This window comes from Leopardus geoffroyi, chromosome B1, assembly GCF_018350155.1.
Source record: "Leopardus geoffroyi isolate Oge1 chromosome B1, O.geoffroyi_Oge1_pat1.0, whole genome shotgun sequence".
Classification (NCBI taxonomy): domain Eukaryota; kingdom Metazoa; phylum Chordata; class Mammalia; order Carnivora; family Felidae; genus Leopardus; species Leopardus geoffroyi.
The window spans coordinates 25,941,757-25,962,892 of record NC_059327.1 but is presented as its reverse complement, the minus strand read 5'-3'; positions in this window follow the sequence as shown (position 1 = coordinate 25,962,892).

The window sequence follows — 21,136 nt, the reverse complement described above, 5'->3', positions numbered from 1 at the left end:
GCCACCCAGGCACCCCCTTTCATTTAGAATTTTAAAGTCTTTGTTCCATTATTTTCTTACTGTCAGGGTTGCCATTCAGAAGTCTGACACCATCTGGATTCCTGTTTTTTATTGTATATAGTTCTAGAAATGTTTAGATTTTTTACATCTCCCTTTCTGAAGTTAATGGACTATGTGTCATATGTTGTTGAGTCTTTATTTATAGTCATAGGCACTCGGTGGGTCTAGAATCTGGAGAACTGTGTCTTTTTTTTTTTTTTTTTTAATTTTTTTTTTTCAACGTTTATTTATTTTTGGGACAGAGAGAGACAGAGCATGAACGGGGGAGGGGCAGAGAGAGAGGGAGACACAGAATCGGAAACAGGCTCCAGGCTCTGAGCCATCAGCCCAGAGCCTGACGTGGGGCTCGAACTCACGGACCACGAGATCGTGACCTGGCTGAAGTCGGATGCTTAACCGACTGCGCCACCCAGGCGCCCCTGGAGAACTGTGTCTTTAGCATGGGGAAGTTTTCTTCTGTTTGTCTTTGACAACACTCTCTGCACTATTTTCTCCCTTCCCTCTTGGAATTCTGATTATTTGGCCATTGCGCCTCTTGTGATGATCCTCTGATTCATTTACTTCTCACCTCCTCTTGTCTTTTTTTAAAAAAAATTTTTTTTTTTTTAATGTTTTATTTATTTTTGAGATGGGGAGAGACAGAGCATGAACGGGGGAGGGGCAGAGAGAGAGGGAGACACAGAATCGGAAACAGGCTCCAGGCTCTGAGCCATCAGCCCAGAGCCCGACGCGGGGCTCGAACTCACGGACCGCGAGATCGTGACCTGGCTGAAGTCGGACGCTTAACCGACTGCGCCACCCAGGCGCCCCTCCTCTTGTCTTTTAAAAGAACCATCTGAGAGATTTATTTTTGACACATTTACCAATTCTTTAAAAATATTGGCTATCAGATTTTTAATTTCCAAGGCTTTTCTTGTTCTTTGTGCTTTTCAAAGATTTATATTCACCCTGTTTCATAGATGCCACATTGACTTATTTCTCTGAGCATATTCATTTCCATGGAATTTTCTTTAGACTCTGAGTCTAGAGTTCTCTCTTATCCAGCAAGAGAGCAGATGCAGAATTGAATATGAGAGAGTCTAATATCTGTAAGGAGAAAAGAGCCTTGAACAGGGGTTTCATCTCTGTATGTATGTATGTATGTATGTTTGTATGTATTTATATTTATTTTTGAGACAGAGAGAGAGACAGAGCATGAGTAGGGGAAGGGCAGAGAGAGAGGGAGACACAGAATCTGAAGCAGACTCCAGGCTCTGAGCTGTCAGCACAGAGCTGGACGCAAGGCTCAAACCCATGAACCGCAAGATCATGACCTGAGCTGAAGTCAGACGCTTAACCAACTGAGCCCCCAGGCGCCCCTTGTCTCCTTATTTATTGAGCTCACGAGATATTACCCATGTGGCGAACATGAAGAAAACAAGATCTACACACATGAACAGGGAGAAAACAATCAGACAGTAATGATCAACTTGAATGTGTAAGAAGCAAAGGGTCTAGGGGGCAAGTGGAGTCTGTGATCAGAGTTCAATAGGGTATCAGTGTCAGTGGAAAGTAATTTCCTGCAGGTGATATAACAAGTCACTCGTGAGCCCATTACAATATCTCGCTAACCTCGGGCACTTCCCCGCTGTGGTGGCTTTCCACCCTAAGCTTTTTTCTACCCCATTTATGTAAGTAGAACCTATTTCACACACACTGTCTCTGTTTCTTCTAAATTTCTGGTTTCCATTTGTTTATTTTGGTCTTTTTCACTTTACTTTTACATTTGTTTTAGTTCTTTTCCTCAAATACCTGGCAAGTGGTGCCTGGCCATTAATGAGAGGGGCATACGTCCGAGCTGATTAGAAGTTGTGTGTCTTCTGAGCTTAGTGTCTGGTGGGCTTTATTGCAGCTTGGCTGGAAAGGGACCTCACTGCTGTACTGCTTTACTGGGTGACATCTCAATGCTCACACCTCCCCGAGGAGGATGCATGTCCCCCACTTCCTGCCAGGAGGGTACAAGTCTGGGAGCCGATGTTACGGAGCATGGCAGAGAAAGGAGTCAGGTGGGGTGGCTCCTGGCTCAACTTGCAGACTTTCACTTACTCCTGTTTTTAATCTGGCATCTCATTCCACCCGTTGGAGGGACCTTGATTATCATCTCTAAAAAAAAAAACTTGCAGCTGTTCTTAGGATTTCTTGATAACTTATTCAGATACCAATTTAAACCTGACTGTGATGCTGGACTTTATTTCCTCAATCCTGTTTATTTCCAGTACAGGTGAGCATCAGAGGGAAAGCTGCTGATTCCGCCGCTCTACATCAGGAAGCGGTTCCTGCTCAATTACTATTTACACTCAGAGCTACAGATGTTTTAGTCATGAGATACAAAAAGAGGCAATAAAATAAATGAACATCTTACCGACCCACAAGTGTTCAAACACGTGTCAGTATAAACTGTCAACAGCAATTATTCATGTAATGGATGAAACTGAAAAGTCTCACGTCACAAGAAAGACACATTTGTTTAGAAATCTTTTTCAGTGACATAATATCCAGCACTGGCAGATATAACTAGCCTAGCGTTTCCTGGCTATTGAAATGAAAGTTTGCAATGATGCCACCACTCATGGCTGGATAACCCCCCCCTTTTTAAAAAAATTTTTAATGTTTATTTATTTCTGAGACAGAGACAGAGCTTGAGCAGGGGAGGGGCAAAGAGAGAGGGAGACATAGAATCTGAAACAGGCTCCAGACTCTGGGCTGTCAGCACAGAGCCCGACGTGGGGCTCGAACTCATGAGCTACTGTGAAATCATGACTTGAACCAAAGTCGGACACTCAACCGACTGAGTCACCCAGGTGCCCCAAACCTTGCATCCTTTTTATAATACAAATGATTTTCAAGTTGGGTATTTCTGCAGCAATTACACCAAGTCTTCTGTGTTTCTAGGATCAGCCTTAGCTTGTGCGGCGATCAGATACCTTTCCTCAAGTCCTTGCTAAAGCATGGAATTCATCTGATGGTAGATCAGGTTTTGTATCCCACAATAACAGCTAAAGCCTGAAGAGCAAAACTCCCGAGCTGCTGTCGGCTCCTTCGTCCTCTGTCCTCGGGACAAAAGCCCTTCAACAAGCTCCCTGCTGATGGTTCCAGAAAGCCCGGCCTCTTTAACCCGGTCAGCAGTCGGACCCTGACTTGAGCAGCCGAATCAGAGCCCAGGCCATACTTGCTCCACTGGTCATGCGGGTCTGAGCGCTCGTTCTCTGACCCTAAGCCCAGCCGCATCTATTTCCTGTTGGTCCCCAAGACTGAGTTCTTCACGAAGCTACCTAAGTCCTTTTTGGCCCTTGGGGACAGTGGGGTCAGGACTCTTGTTTAGTTGGGCTCCTCTGAGGAGTAGACACCAAAATAGGATTCTGTGAGCAAGGGATTTACTGGGGGTACACTGTGAGGGGCAGACCAGGAGCATGGGGACCAGGCCGGGAGCCTGCAGACCAGAGGCCCTGACTCTGGGACCAGAGTCAAGGCGGCAGTGCTGGTGTCCACATTAGCACCTTCTGCTGAGTCTCATTGCGACTGGGCTCTGAACTTCTGTGCTTCCCAGCGCCTGGAACATAGCCATATCCATCTGGTTTCCCATGGAAAGATCTGCAGCTGATCTTACTTCAGCCTTTCTCTGCCTCAAGGCCTCTCTGGGCCGCTGTGATGCCCATCAGTGCCACCATGGGGCAGGGGGACCCCAGGGGAGCTGTCTCAGCTGCCCTCATGGTGACTGCACGCTGGCTGCAGCCTCTCCTCATCTGGGGGAAGGAATCCCGGGGCCCTGCTGTTTCCCAGGATCCATCCAGGAGGAAAAATACAGGCAACTTCTGCTGTTAGCTCCTCTGGAGGTTTTGTTATCCCATGCCCCACAGGTCAGGTGGGGACGTGGGAGGTGGACCTAGAACCTCATTCTCTGGGTCACCGTGCAACATTTTCATGTTTGCCTCCATTCTGCTTCTCTCTGTCTAGCTAAGGGGATCATCTCTTCTGGGGTAAAAAAATGGGTCAGCAGTATTCTTCTAAAATCTATCACTACAGAATGGGACAAGATACTTGCAAATGGCATAAAGGGTTAGTATCCAAGATCTATAAAAAACTTATCAAACTCCACACCCAAAAAACCAATAATTCAGTGAAGAAGTGGGCAAAAGACATGAACAGACACTTCTCCAAAGAAGGCATCCAGATGGCCCACCGACACATGAAAAAATGCTCCACGTCACTCATCATCAGGCAAATACAAATCAAAACCACAATGAGATACCACCTCACACCTGTCAGAATGGCTGACATTAACAACTCAGGCAACAACAGATGTTGGCGAGGATACGGAGAAAGGGGGACCCTTTTTCACTTCTGGTGGGAAACCAAGCTGGTGCAGCCGCTCTGGAAAACAGTATGGAGGTTCCTCAAAAAATTAAAAATAGAACTACCCTATGACCCAGCAATTGCACTACTAGGTATTTATCCAAAGGGTACAGGCATGCTGATTCAAAGGGGCACATGCACCCCCATGTTTATAGCAGCACTATCGACAACAGCCCAAGTATGGAAAGAGCCCAAATGTCCATTGACTGATGAATGGATAAAGAAGATGTGGTGTGTCTATACAACGGAGTATTACTCGGCGATCAAAAAGAATGAAATCTTGCCATTTGCAACAACATGCATGGAACTAGAGGTGTTCTACTCGGCGAAATCAGAGAAAGACAAGTATCATGTGATTTCACTCATATGTGGAATTTGAGAAACTCAACAGATGAATATAGGGAAGGGAAGGAAAAGTAAGATAAAAACAGAGAGGGAGGCAAACCATAAGAGACTCTTAAGTACAAGAGAACAAACTGAGGGCTGCTGGAGGGGTGTTGGGTGGGGGAGAAGGGCTAAAGGGGTGATGGGCATTAAGGAGGGCGCTTTGTAGAATGAGCACTGGGTGTTATATGTAATAGATGCATCACTAAATTTTATTCCTGAAATTATTATTACACCATATGTTAACTGACTTGGATTTAAATTTAAAAAAAAAAATTAAAAACTAAAAAATTAAAGAAAATAAAGTATTCCATATTTAGAAAAAAATGAAAATAAAAATAAACCTATAGACACACCTAGAAAACCGATTGGAGGATTAACACAACAATCTGCACAACGTGAACCACAAAATTCAGCAGGTAGGCGGCGCAGAGAGGTGGACTTGGGGAGAGAGAAGGAGCAGGAAGGGAGGTGCTTCTGCAAGCAGAGAGAGGAGACGGGGGGGGGGGGGGGGGGGGGGGGGACATGGGAAAAGCACCCCTCTCCAAAAGCAGCTGGAGAGAAAGTGGAAAATTGGAAACAGCCACAGGGACTAAACTAAAAAAGGAGACAGGAGAAAGGAGAAAGGAAAGGGTTTAAATTCCATTAAGACTGTAAACAAGGGGAGGGCAAAGGCTGCAACTCCGCAGCTCCATACCTGGTGGTGCTCTGGTGGGAAGGGCGAATCCCCAGGAACAGAGTGGGGTCCGGGAGGTTCTCGGGCCACACGGGGAAAAGCGGTTCCACTGCTGGAAGGACACTTGGTAAAGACTGTTGAAGCCACCGGGTCCCAGCAGACCCTGGAAGGCGGCCACATTCGCTGGGGCTGGAACAAGGTCTTTAAGGGTGAAGCCTGGTGCCAGGTGTGTGTTGTGATTTTCCATCATCCCTGAAACGCTGCAGCTACACTGTCTCACGAACTTTTTCTGGGATGGGCTGGCACCTGGCCTGTCTCGGGGCACCGGCAGCAGCAGGGTCCAGCAAGCGTTCCTGGGTACAGCCGAGATTTGGCCATTGCTCATTCGGCCATTGCTCGGTGAGACCCTCCCGCAAAGGGGCGGAACGTGTCAAAGCCGCAGTCCTTTGGAAGTAAGGGGCCGGGGAAAACAGCCGCATTTGAGGCAAAACTCGGTAGAGAGGTACTGCCTGGGGCCTGGTCACGGAGAGTGGAAAAGCAGGGAGTGGACGAGAGCTGAAGACGGAGGACCGGTTCGCGACTGCTGATCCCGGGGAACAGACTGCGTAGCTGGGTGGTCCCATTTTCCACCGCTCCCGCGCATGCGCATACGCGCATATGCACTACGCACCTACGAGCGTGGAAACGCTCCACCCTAGTAGGCTAGCAGCGCCATCTAGTGGAGAGCGAAGCCATTACACCAAGCCCCGCCCAACTGGGCCAACTTCCCTCTTCAAGAACACAAGTCTCACCACCTGCTTCTAGGGGAAAACAAAGCAATTTTAGTCCTACTTCAATCTGTTAGCAGGTCCATCTATTCAATTTTCTTTCTTTTTTTTTCTTTTTCTCTTTTACACTTTTCTTTTTCTTGAATACAGAAAGAGAAAAAATTCATTTTTATTTCAATTTTTATTAAAAATATTTTTCTTTAATTTTTATCACTATATTTTTTACTTTTGTGTAAATTTTTTCAAATTCTATTTTACTTCCATCATTTTATTTTAGTCTACTTCAGTGTGTTCACCTTTTCAAATTTTCAAACAATTTCCTTTTTTCTTTCTCTTTCTTTTTTTCTTTTTTTCTTTTCTTTTTCTTTTTTTTTTTTTTTTAATTTTTTTTTTCAACGTTTATTTATTTTTGGGACAGAGAGAGACAGAGCATGAACGGGGGAGGGGCAGAGAGAGGGAGACACAGAATCGGAAACAGGCTCCAGGCTCTGAGCCATCAGCCCAGAGCCCGACGCGGGGCTCGAACTCACGGACCGCGAGATCGTGACCTGGCTGAAGTCGGACGCTTAACCGACTGTGCCACCCAGGCGCCCCTCTTTTTTTCTTTTTCTTGAATGCAGAAAGAGAAAAACTTCATTTTTATTTCAATTTCTATTTAAAATATTTTTATTTAATTTTTACTATATTTTTTGCTTTTACGTAAATGTTTTCAAATTCTATTTTACTTCCATCATTTTATTTTAGTCTACTACAGTGTATTCACTTTTTCAAATTTTCAAAAGATTTCTTTTTTTTCTCTTTTTCATTTCTTTGCTTTTTCCTTAAATAAAGAAAAAGAAAAAAAATCATATTTGTTTTTACTTTTCATTAAAAATATTTGTCTTTAATTTTTCTCTACTATATTCTTTACTTTTGTGTGTATTTTTTCAAATTCTATTTTACCCATCATCTCATTTTAGTCTACGTAGTTCAGTGTATTCATTTTTTCAAATTCTCAAACAATATCCTTTTTTTTTCTCCCTCCCCCCTTTTTTCCCTCTAATCTGTCAAACCACTTTCAACACCCAGACCAAAACATACCTAGATTCTAGCATCATCTATTGAGTTTTTGTGTGTGGGTGTGTTTTTAATTCTTAATTTTAATATTTTTTAATTTCAATTTTTTTTTTATTTCAGTTTTTCGGGGTACCTGGGTGGCTCAGTTGGTTAGGCGACAAGCTTCAGCTCAGGTCACGATCTCACAGTTTGTGAGTTCGAGCCCCATGTCGGGCTCTGTGCCGACAGCTCAGAGCCTGGAACCTGCTTCCAATTCTGTGTCTCCTCCTCTCTCTGCCCCCTGCCCTGCTCACACTCTGTGTCTCTCTGTCTCTCAATAATAAATAAATGTTAAAAAATTAATTTCAATTTTTCTACCTCATTAATTCCTTTCTCCCTTCAAAATGACAAAACAAAGCAATTCACCCCAAAAGAAAGAGCACGAAGAAACGACAGCCAGGGATTTAACCAACAGAGATACAAGCAAGATGTCTGAACCAGAATTTAAAATCACGACAATAAGAATACTAGCTGGAGTCAAAAATAGATTAGAATCCCTTTCTGCAGAGACAAAAGAAGTAAAAAAAATAGCCATAATGAAATAAAAAATGCTTTAACTGAGTTGCAATCACAGATATATGCTGCAGCAGCAAGGATGGATGAGGCAGAACAGAGAATCAGTGAAATAGAGGACAAACTTATAGAGAATAATGAAGCAGAAAAAAAGAGGGAGATTAAGGCAAAAAAGCACGATTTAAGACTAAGAGAAATCAGTGACTCTAAAAAGGAACAACATCAGAATCATAGAGGTCCCAGAAGAGGAAGAGAGAGAAATAGGGGTAGAAGGATTATATGAGCAAATCATAGCAGAAAACTTTCCTAACCTGGGGAAAGACACAGGCATCAAAATCCAGGAAGCACAGAGGACCCCCATTAGATCCAACAAAAACCGAGCATCAACAAGGCATATATATCATAGTCAAATTCACAAAATACTCAGGCAAGGAGAGAATCATGCAAGCAGCAAGGGAAAAAAAGTCCTTAACCTACAAGGGAAGACAGATCAGGTTTGCAGCAGACCTATCCACAGAAACTTGGCAGGCCAGAAAGGAGTGGCAGGATATATTCAATGTGCTGAATCAGAAAAATATGCAGCCAAGAATTCTTTATCCAGCAGGCCTGTCATTCAAAATAGGAGAGATAAAAAGTTTCCCAGACAAACAAAAAAATTAAAGGAGTTTGTGACCACTGAAACAGCCCTGCAAGAAATTTTAAGGGGGACTCTCTGAGGGGAGAAAAGATGAATATACATATATAAATACCAAAAACAACAAAGATTAGAAAGGACCAGAGAACACCACCAGAACTCCAACTCTACAAGCACCATAATGGCAATAAATTCATATCTTTCAGTACTCACTCTAAACGTCAATGGACTCAATGGTACAATCAAAAGACATGGGGTAAGAGAATGGATAAGAAAACAAGATGCATCTATATGCTGTTTACAAGAGACCCACTTTAGACCTAAAAACACCTTCAGATTGAAAATAAGGGGATGGAGAACCATGTATCATGCTAATGGTCAACAGAGGAAAGCTGGAGTAGCCATACTTACATCAGACAATCTAGACTTTAAAATAAAGACTGTATCAAGAGATGCAGAAGGGCATTATATCATAATCAAGGGTCTATCCACCAACAAGACCTAACAATTGTAAACATTTATGCGCCAAATGTGGAAGCACCCAAATATATAAATCAATTAATCACAAACATAAAGAAACTCATCAATCATAATACCATAATAGTAGGAGACTTCAACACCCCATTCACAGCAACGGACAGATCATCTAATCAAAAAATCAACAAAGAAACAATGGCTTTGAATGACACACTGGACCAGATGGACTTCACAGGTATATTCAGAACATTTCATCCTAAAGCAGCAGAATATACATTCTTCTCCAGTGCACATGGAACGTTCTCCAGAATAGACCATATACTGGGACACAAATCAACCCTCAGCAAGTTCAAAAAGATTGAGATCATACCGTGCATATTTTCAGACCACAACGCTATGAAACTCGAAATCAACCAAAAGAAAAAATTTGGAAAGGTAACAAATACTTGGAGACTGAAGCACATCCTACTAAAGAATGAATGGGCTAACCAAGCAATTAAAGAGGAAAATAAAAAGTATATGAAAGTCAATGAAAATGATAACACCACAACACAAAACCTCTGGGATGCAGCAAAGGTGGTCATAAGAGGAAAGTATATAGCAATCCAGGCCTTCCTAAAGAAGGAAGAAAGATCTCAGATACACAACCTAAACTTACGCCTTAAGGAGCCGGAAAAAGGACAGCAAATAAAACCCCAAACCAGCAGAAGACAGGAAATGATAAGGATTAGAGCAGAAATTAATGCTATCGAAACCAAAACAAACAAACAAACAAGCAAACAAACAAACAAAAAAACAAAAACCAAAAAAAAAAAAAAAAAAAAAACAGAACAGATCAATGAAACCAGAAGCTGGTTCTTTGAAAGAATTAACAAAATTGATAAACCACTAGCCAATTTAATCAAAAAGAAAAAGGAAAGGACCCAAAGAAATAAAATCAAGAATGAAAGAGGAGAGATCACAACCAACACAGCAGAAAGAAAAACAATAATAAGAGAATATTATGAGCAATTATATGCCGATAAAATGGGTAATCTGGAAGAAATGGACAAATTCCTGGAAACATATACACTACCAAAACTGAAACAGGAAGAAATAGAAAATTTGAACAGACCCATAACCAGTAAGGAAATCGAATTAGTAATCAAAAATCTGCCAAAAAACTAGAGTCCAGGGCCAGATGGCTTTCCAGGGGAATTCTACCAAACATTTAAGAAAGAGTTAACACCTATTCTCTTGAAACTGTACCAAAAAATAGAAACAGAAGGAAAATTTCCAAACTCTTTCTATGAATCCAGCATTACCTTGATTCCAAAACCAGACAGAGACCCCACTAAAAAGGAGAACGATAGACCAATTTCCCTGATGAACATGGATGCAAAAATCCTCAACAAGATATTAGCCAACCAGATCCAACAATACATTAAAAAAATTATTCACCACGACCAAGCGGGATTTACACCTGGGATGCAGGGCTGGTTCAATATCTGCAAAATAATTAATGTGATTCATCATAAAATAAAGGAAAAGAACCACATGATCCTCTCAACAGATGCAGAGAAAGCATTTGACAAAATACAGCATCCTTTCTTGATAAAAAAAACCCTCAAGAAAGTAGGGATAGAAGGAGCATACCTCGAGATCATAAAAGCCATATATGAACGACCCAGCGCTAATATCATCTTCAACGGGGAAAAACTGAGAGCTTTCCCCCTAAGGTCAGGAACGAGACAGGGATGTCCACTCTCGCCACTGTTATTCAACAGTATTGGAAGTCTTAGCCTCTGCAATCAGACAACACAAAGAAATAAAAGGCATCCAAATTGGCCAGGAGGAGGTCACACTTCGACTCTTCGCAGATGACACTATACTCTATAAGGAAAACCCAAAAGATTCCACCAAAAAACTGCTAGAATTGATTCACGAATTCAGCAAAGTTGCAGGATATAAAATCAACGCACAGAAATCGGTTGCATTCCTATACACCAACAATGAAATGACAAAGGGAAATCAAGGAATCAATCCCATTCACAGTTGCACAAAAAAACCTTAAAATACCTAGGAATAAATCTAACCAAAGAGGTGAAAAATCTATACACTGAAAACTATAGAAAGCTTATGAAAGTAATTGAAGAAGACACAAAAAAATGGAAAATGATTCCATGCTCCTGCATAGGAAGAACAAATATTGTTAAAATGTCGGTACTACCCAAAGGAATCTACATATTCAACGCGATCCCTATCAAAATAACAACAGCATTCTTCACAGAGCTAGAACAAATAATCCTAAAATTCGTATGGAACCAGAAAAGACCCCAAATAGCCAAAGCAATCTTGAAAAAGAAAACCAAAGCAGGCGGCATCACAATCCCGGACTTCAAGCTATACTACAACGAATCATCAAGACAGTATGGTACTGGCAAAAGAACAGACACTCAGATCAATGGAACAGAATAGAGAACCCAGAAATGGACCCACAAACCTATGGCCAACTAATCTTTGACCAAACAGGAAAGAATATCCAATGGAATAAAGACAGTCTCTTCAGCAAGTGGTTCTGGGAAAACTGGACAGCAACATGCCGAAGAATGAACCTGGACCACTTGCTTACCCCATACACAAAAATAAACTCAAAATGGATGAAAGACCTCAATGTAAGACAGGAAGCCATCAAAATCCTCAAGGAGAAAGCAGGCAAAAACCTCTTTGATCTTGGCCGCAGCAACTTCTTACTCAACACGTCTCTGGAGGCAAGGGAAACAAAAGCAAAAATGAACTACTGGGACCTCATCAAAATAAAAAGCTTCTGCACAGCGAAGGAAACAATCAGCAAAACTAAAAGGCAACCGACAGAATGGGAGGAGATATTTGCAAATGACATATCAGATAAAGGGTTAGTATCCAAAATCTATAAAGAACTCATCAAATTCAACACCCAAAAAACCAATAATCCAGTGAAGAAATGGGCAAAGGACATGAATAGACACTACTCTAAAGAAGACATCCAGATGGCCAACTGACACATGAAAAAATGCTCAACATCACTCATCATTAGGGAAATACAAATCAAAACCACCATGAGATATCACCTTACCCCTGTCAGAATGGCTAACATGAACAACTCAGGCAACAACAGATGTTGGTGAGGATGCGGAGAAAGAGGATCTCTTTTGCATTGTTGGTGGGAATGCAAGCTGGTGCAGCCACTCTGGAAAACAGTATGGAGGTTCCTCAAAAAACTAAAAATAGAACTACCCTACGACCCAGCAATTGCACTACTAAGCATTTATCCACGGGATACAGATGTGTGGTTTTGAAGGGACACATGCAACCCCATGTTTATAGCAGCACTATCAACAACAGCCAAAGAATGGAAAGAGCCCAAATGTCCATCGATGGATGAATGGATAAAGAAGATGTGGTGTATATATACAATGGAGAATTACTTGGCAATCAAAAAGAATGAAATCTTGCCATTTGCAACTACGTGGATGGAACTAGAGGGTATTATGCTAAGTGAAATTAGTCAGAGAAAGGCGAAAATCATATGAGTTCATTCATATGAGGACTTTAAGAGACAAAACAGATGATCATAAGGGAAAGGAAACAAAAATAATATAAAAATAGGCAGGGGGACAAAACAGAAGAGACTCATAAATATGGAGAACAGAGGGTTACTGGAGAGGTTGTAGGAGGGGGGATGGGCAAATGGGTAAGGGGCACTAAGGAATCTACTCCTGAAATCATTGTTGTACTATATGCTAACTAATTTGGATGTAAGTTTTAAAAAATAAAAAATAAAATTAGAAAAAATAAATTAAATAAACCTATAGTTTATCAATGTGTGGTATATCCTTAGGACTTTTTAATCTTGGAATCTTATGTGGCTTACAGAATTATAGCTTTAATAAACAAATAAATCATTTCATTCAGGAAAATAGAAGTACCATTGGAAAATTCCTGTTCTGCTAGTGAACAGAGACACATTAAAGTACAATTCTACCAACCCCCACCCAATTAATTAATTAATTAATTAATTTAAAAAATCTATCACTAATGCCAAAGTCTTGGCTTTTGCTAAATGCTTTGCATATATCATCTCAATAATTAAAACAAAAAGTTTGTAATGTTTGCACAGAGGCGCAGAGAGGGGAACTGGCTTGCCCAATGCCACACAGCCTGCGGCTGCCGGGCTGGGGCTTGAGAGCACTTGGTGAGACTTTAGTGCCTGTTTTCTCACCATTCCTTAAATTCCCCCTGGTATCATCAGTACTTACTCCTTTAGGGCAGGTTTTGTTTTCTCACATAACTTTTAAGGATTTGAGAAACAGAGTATCTAACAAATACATACTCTGTAAAATGGTTTTAAAACAAGTGGGGAAAGGTGTTACTTACATGTAAGAGAACATTGTATCTGCCCCCAGAAGACAAAACAGAAATATTTTTTCATCTGCCCGGGGTCACAACTGAGCCTTTGGTCTGGAAGATCTTTAAGGGGAGAATAATCTGAGGTAGAGTCACTCATCAGGCAGGAGTTGAATCAGGTGGGTTCTGGAACCTTCCAGCTGAAAGAGTGTATGGATACCGAACGAGTGAAAGGTAACAACCAAACAATAGCTTTGAACATGTTATAGGTATGCACAGAAAAAAGCTTTTTTTTCTTGGCTTTTCTTCCCCCCCCCCCCCAGTGCATAGGTATTTATATGTCCACATATGAATATATAAACACAGAGCAAAAATGTAATATTTGTAATATGTGTTACCCTGACAAATGGGGACCGTCCTGAGGAGCACAGGGGAGGGAGAAGATAGGGTAAAGCCAAGCAAGGGAAAAACTGCCCTGAAAATTCCCTTGATGATGTGTGATGTGATCAAATGAACACATTTCAAGTTAGAGAATTTAAGTGGAAAAAGTTAAGAAAAATGTGAACTGAAACCAATAGCAATGAAAAGAAAGGTTTGCCTCGTCCTTGGACACATTGTTTGTAGTTTGAGGAAGTCTCAGTTTTCATGAAGAAGGTATGTGAAGAAGGAAAAGCAGTAATTGACTCGAGATGAATGTGGGCAGATGATGGGTGCCTCATACTGTGCCCCGTGTGCCCCGAGCACCCCTGTTGGTGAAACTACTACATTGTATCGTAGTTTGGTTTGTTTATGTGGCCCACACAGCTCCAGGGACCTGTTGACATGAATGAATGGGGGGAGGAAGGAAGGAAGGAAGGAAGGAAGGAAGGAAGGAAGGAAGGAAGGAAGGAAGGAAAGGAGGGAGGAAGGGAGGTGCGGCAATCTCTTTTACCAGGTGAACAGCTCACTGAAGCTAGCGTGCTCACCTAATATGGCCATTTTACTCATTTGACTTTTCAAGAACTTAGCAATTTCATGTGCTCAGTTGCTCTAGAGTTTTTGGGAATGGGACACTCCCAAAAGATACCTGTGGGGGGGGGGGGTCTTCCCATATACTTGAGCAAATCAAGCATGTCATAGTTTAAAGAGTTGTTTTTAAAGTTTATTTATTTATTTTGAGAGAGAGAGAGGGAGGTGGGGAGGGGCAGAGAGAGGAGAGAGAGAGAGAGAGAGAATCCCAAGCAGGCTCCACGCTGCCAGCACAGAGCTCAACGTGGGACTCGAATTCAAGACCCTGAGATCATAACCTGAGCCAAAATCAAGAGTCAGACGCTTAACCAACTGAGCCACCCAGGAACCCTGAGAATTGTTGACTTCGAACCACAGATTTGGGTTTAAACCTGGGGCTTACCACTTGTTAATTCTATTAGTTTTTTGGACAAGCAACTTGATTTTTCTGAGCCTTGATTTGTTTCCCCGTCCATAAAAAGGGGGGGGGGATAAGAATGACTCTCTTATCGTATCATGAAGAATAAATGGGGTCATACACAGGCAAGGTGCCTTGGCACACAGGAAGCGTGAAAGAAATGCTGGTGTTTCTTGTGAATATTATCATTCTTATTTCCACTGGAGTGACAGTGTGGGCTGGGTGGGGCCTCATCTCAACCTCCGGCTAATCCAGGAGGGGAGAAGCAGGGGTGAGCGTTGACGAAGTGGAATTTCCTGGGTGAGAATGTTAATGCTGGCATGTGTGACTCAGAGATCATCTCAGGGCCCCGCAAGGGGAAGCTGTTCCTGGTACGAATTAATTGTATCATTTTTCTCCCTGACACGTAGATGTATGTCTGCAGGTCCTGGCCTGGATACAGACCATACCCATTGTGCAAGAGTCAGCAAATACAATGTTTAAGGGATCTTGTGGCAACTGTGAAAAATAGCACGAAGGGCAAAGTGCTGTGCCCAGACTGGACTGTAGGTGGCAGCAGAAACTCAGGCGTGGAGAAAGAAGTTCGTCCACAAAGCCTTTCCTGGGACTGTCCGGAAGGGGGTCCACTACTCACTTTGTAGCGACTTAACAAAGAATGCCTGGAAGTTTTTAGCATCCGTAATGTTAGTGGATTCAACATCATTTGACGCCATCTTGTCTGTTCTTCAGCGTGAATGAAGATATGAGTTCACTAGTACAAACTCCCCCTAAATCAGGCATTTGTATTTCTTTCTGTTAAAAAAAAAAAAAAAAAAAAAAAATCCGAATGTCTTCAGGAATAGGACCTCATTAGGTTAAGTTCAACATTTAAAGAGAGAGCTTCCAAATTATGGCCTGTGACAGCCATCATTGATGTTATTCATGGGGGAGCAAGCTCTCCCTTTCAAGTGGGTTGCTAAGGAAACAATGCCATCCTTCCAAAGTGTAGACAGAAGATGGAGAGGGTTAAAATGATCCCTCATCGTTTGCAAACCCGTGTGGCTCTCCTCCAGCCAATATCAAAATGATTGCTTTTGAATTTCCTTTCGCTGGATACTATTTGGTTTGCATATGCCTGATTTATATTTACCTGTCCCTTAACTTTCAAATTTTCCAGGAAGAATTTAAAATATGTGTTTTGTAAAGAGCATATGGCTTGATATTATTTCTTAACCCAGTCTGAGAGTCCTAGCATCTGATACTGAATTTCAACCCCTTCACATCCATTCTGATAGTATGATTTCCTACCTTCCTTCTTACTTTATATTTAACCATTTATTAAATATATTGTTGTTCATGCTTTTCCTCTTTTCACATTTCTTCTGGGTTAATCAAGACATTCATTTTTTAAGTTCTTTTCCCCGCCCTGCTTTGTCTCAAGCGATACATCTTTTACTATATAGCTCTTATGTTTTGCCTCCTCCTTAAAGTTGGAAATCTCCATCAGTGTGCTGGAATCACAGAGTCCCCTTGACCCTCTAAAGATTTAACATCATTCTTGTCCTCCCTACCAACCTAATTGGGACATTAGGAATACTTTTGCTTTCTTATGTATTCATTCTCCCATTCCTGACCCTTCTATCTTGTTCGTAAAATTAGAATTCGTCGTTGTGGATTCTTTACGCTGACTTTTTTTGAAAACAATTATACGATTAGAAAAACAAAACTAGTACAAAGGACATCTACAATGTTCTTTGTCAGACTTACCTATTAACATTTTACCCCAATTTCCTCTAACCTCTATTTACTTTCTATGCACACACACACACACACACACACACACACACACACAGATGTAATTATATCTTCTCAGGGTAAGTTACATATATACCCTTATATCTACTCTTAAAAAATTATTTTTACATTTATTTATTTTTGAGAGTCAGAGAGAGACAGAGTGCAAGTGCGGGAGGGGCAGAGAGAGAGGGAGACACAGAATCCAAAGCAGGCTCCAGGCTCCGAGCTGTCAGCACAGAGCCTGATGTGGGGCTCAAACTCATGAACTGTGAGATCACGACCTGAGCCAAAGTCAGACGCTTAACTGACTGAGCCACCCAGTGCCCCCCCGGAATAGCTACTCTTATCCCTAAACACTTTGTGTGTACTTCCTAAGAAGAGTGATATTCTCTTATAATTTCCATAGTATAATTATAATTTTAGACATTTTGTTATAATAATTTAATTTAATGTAGAGTTAATATTTTTGTCCGTTGACCTAATAATGCTTTTTATGGCAGTCCCACCCTCCAGCGAAAGGCCATGTCTGAGGCTAAGTGTCACTTTTGGTTGTGCCTCTTTAGCCTCCTTTGGTCTGGAAATCTCTACAGCCTTTCTTGGTATGTCATGGCATTCACATTTTTTTTAATTGAAGGGTAATCAATGTTCAGGGTTATATCAATTTCAACAATTGTATACATTACTCAGTGCTCATCATGATAAATGTGCTCTTAATCACCTATTTTATCCATCCCCCCACCCACCTCCCCTCTGGTAACGACCAGTTTGCTCTTTGTATTTGAGTCTGGGGTTTTTTGGTTTATGTTGTTTTACCTTTGTTCATTTGTTTTACTTCTTAAATTCCACATATGTGTGAAATTTTATGATATTTGTCTTTCTCTGTCTGACTTATTTCACTCAACTATATACCTTCTGGGTCCATCCCTGTTGTTGCAAATGGCAAGATGTCATTCTTTTTCATGGCTGAGTAATATTCCTATATGTATGTATGTCTATATATATGTGTGTGTGTATATGTATATGTGTGTGTGTATATATATGTGTGTATGTATGTATATGTATATATATATATATATATATATATATATATATAGTAAATATATGTATACACACACAGCCTCTTCCTTATCCATTTACTTACAGATGGGCACTTGGGTTGCTTCCATGCCTTGGCTATTGTAAATAATTCTGCAGTAAACATAGGGGTGCATATGTCTTTTGGGATTCGTGTTTTCATTTTCTTTGGGTAAACACCCAATAATGGATTACGGGATCATGTTGTAATTCTGTTTTTAATTTTTTGAGGAATCCTCCACACTGTCTTCCACAGTGGCTGCACTGGTTTGCATTCCCACCAACAGGGCACGAAGGTTCCCTTTGCTCCACATCCTAGCCAACACTTGTTTCTTGTGTTTTGGTTTTAACCATTCTGCCAGGTGTGAGGTGACCCCTCACTGTGGTTTTGATTTGTATTTCCTTGACGACGAGTGATGTTTAGCATCTTTTCATGTGTCTGTTGGCCATCTGGGTGTCTTCTTTGGAAGAGATTCACGTTTTATAAGAGTACAGTTTCCCCTGACATTTAAAAATATATGATGTTGTTTCTATGTTATCATGTTGTTCTGTGCTTTTCTGATTATTCAGTCATGATCGATTCAGGTCACGCACCCTCATCTCATTCTCAACAAGTGAGCTGTGTCTTCCTCAGTTTACCTCGTGTGCCCTCACACAACATCTACCTGCCCTCCACTGCTGATGTGAATTTTGATCACCTACGCAGGCTGTTGACTGATTCTCCACTCTATCATTATGGTTTTCCTTTCTCTCCCTTGCAACTAATAAGCAGTCTGGAGTGATATACCTTATTGTCATGCAGCCCTCCTGCTGCCGATCGAAACCCCCCCCTAGATTTATCATCCACTGGTGATTCTTGCCCGATCCAGTCATTCCTCATGCTGTTCGCAAAGTAGCGATTTTTCCAGCTCTATCACACCCTACACATTTACCAGTGAGCACTTGACATTCAGCTGGAAGGAGAGCCCTAATTCTATCTAATCTATCTATCTATCTATCGATCTATCTACCTAATCTATGGGCACAGACTGATTAATCCCTAGGTTTTCAATGGCTTGTAATTCAGAACTGTACTTAATTATTTTGACGCTTGAATCGTCTCAGATTTGGCAGCGGGAGTCAGATTTGTGTGTCCTTCCTCCGCCGTGAGAACTAGGCTTCCAACAATATCAGCAGGTGTAGTCATTTCCTCAGTTCCCATACAGCTACAGTAGTTTCAGAATTACTTTGTCCATGCTGCTAAAGTAAGCAAATCGCTAAAAAGCGTTCGGGATTTCTTTTCTTTTTTTAATTAATTTATTTTTTAATGTTTATTTATTTGTGAAGGAGTGAGAGACAGAGCGTGAGTGGGGGAGGGTCAGAGAGAGAGGGAGACACAGAATCCGAAGCAGGCTCCAGGCTCCAAGCTGTCGGCACAGAGCCCCATGTGGGGCTGGAACTCACAGACCGTGAGATCATGACCTGAGCCTAAATTGGAGGCTTAACTGACTAAGCCACCCAGGTGCCCCTCAAGATTTATTTTCAATTCTTGACCCCCTACCAATGCCCCCAAATGAGGCAATATAGGCAAATGCTGTGTTACTGTAAGGTACTTGGATTCTTTCTTGGTTCTCCCTTCCTTCCTTTCTCCCTTCCTCCCTCCCTCCTTCCTTCCTGTACACACGTAAGAACAATTCGAGCAAGAACATTTTTTTAAAGTAATGTTGTATTATAACAAAAAGGGTAAAGTAAGAGTCTATCAGTTCATATTGATATAAATACATGCTTGAAGAAAAAAGAAGGAAGGAGGAGAGAGAGAGGGCACAACAATATATATTGTTTGTACTCATTTGCATTATGCCTTATCAATTTAAATTATACATTTTGTAGGTACATGTATGCTTGTCACAATTTTTTGGTATTTCTGCTCTTCCCCCCCTGTTGCGAAGTCTTGGAATTGAATTAATTTTTCCTTTTATTGGAGTGTCGTGTAGTTTCCTTGGTAATGGAATAAGGGTGATATATTTCTGAATTCTTGAACGACCCAAAATACCCCTCTTTTGCCCTCACATCTGAATGTATGCCTCTGTGCACAGTTCCCAGATCACAGCCCTTTTCTACCCCAAGCCTGCAAATGAGACATTTGGTGCTAGCCTAGATTCTCTTTTTATGCAAGTACCGTTTTGTCTGTCTGAAATGTGTTTTCTCCATTCTCAGGGTTCAGAAATTTCAATGATGTATGGCCAGATATATGTCTGTTCTCATTTTGCCTGGGAACTGGCGAGCACCTTGTAACAGAAAATAGTCTCTCTTTGGCTTAGGGAAGTTTTCTTACATGCTTATACAAGCATTACTTTTTCTCCATCCAGTGCTTTTTCTCCCTCAGAAACTCTATTATTCACATAATAAATCCCTAGGCCAGGTTCATTCTTATCTCTTCGTTCATATTTTCTGTGACTTTGTATTTTGTTCAGTGTACTCAGCTACTCTTTCCCTTTCTTCTCCCCAAATCCCAGTTCAGCTCTCAGCATTGACCACTGTACTTCTCATGTCTGCTGTTTATATATTTTTTTCATGTTTATTTATTTATTTTGAGAGAGAGAGAGAGAGAGAAACAGACAGAGTATGAGTAGGGAAGGGACACAGAAAGAGGGAGAGAGAGAAAATCCTAAGCAAGCTCCGCACTGTTAGCTCAGAGCCACATGTGGGGCTCGAACCCCCGGACCTGAGATCATGACCTGAGCTGAATCAGGAGTTGGATGCTTAACTGAGCCACCTGGATGCCCCATGTCTGCTGAATTTCTAAGTTTATAAATCAGGGGCACCCGGGTGGCTCAGTTGGTTGAGTGTCTGACTCTTGATTTCACTTTAGGTCATGACCTCAGGGTCTTCCGATCCAGCCCCGCATCCAATCTCTGCCTCCCTCTCTCACACTTTGCGCAGAGATTGGATGGAAAGCAGGGAACCTGCTTGGGATTCTCTGTCTCCCTCTCTCTCTGCCCCTCTCTGGCTCTCTCTCCAAAATAAAAATATATTTAAATACATTTAAATTTGTAAATCAGAATTTGAACTTCTGAAAGTCTTCTTTTGGCTCCAATTACATCTCCAAAGTTATTTTTATGTACTTATTAAAATTTTCCCCGGTCTTGTCTGCTGGTTCTACTTCAAAAGAAACCACCTGTTCTTAGGCAGCCTGCCCGCCCTGCCTCACTTCCCGCCCGCTCGTGGGCAGGACCAAAGTCAGGCTGTTAAAAACCATGGCAAGCGGTGAACTGGCAGGAAATGGTGAATGAGTTGGCGAATTAGTCTGACAGTGGAGGGGGGACTTTGCTGTTTTTGCGGTGGGAAGATCCCTGTCTTTATTTTATTTTATTTTATTTTATTTTATTTTATTTTATATGCAAGTTAGTTAACGTACGTGTGGTATTGGCTTCAGGAGTAGAACCCAGTGATTTATCTCTTACGTATGACACCCAGTACTCATCCCAACAAGTGCCCTCCTTAGTGCCCATCACCCATTTAACCCACCTCCCACCCCC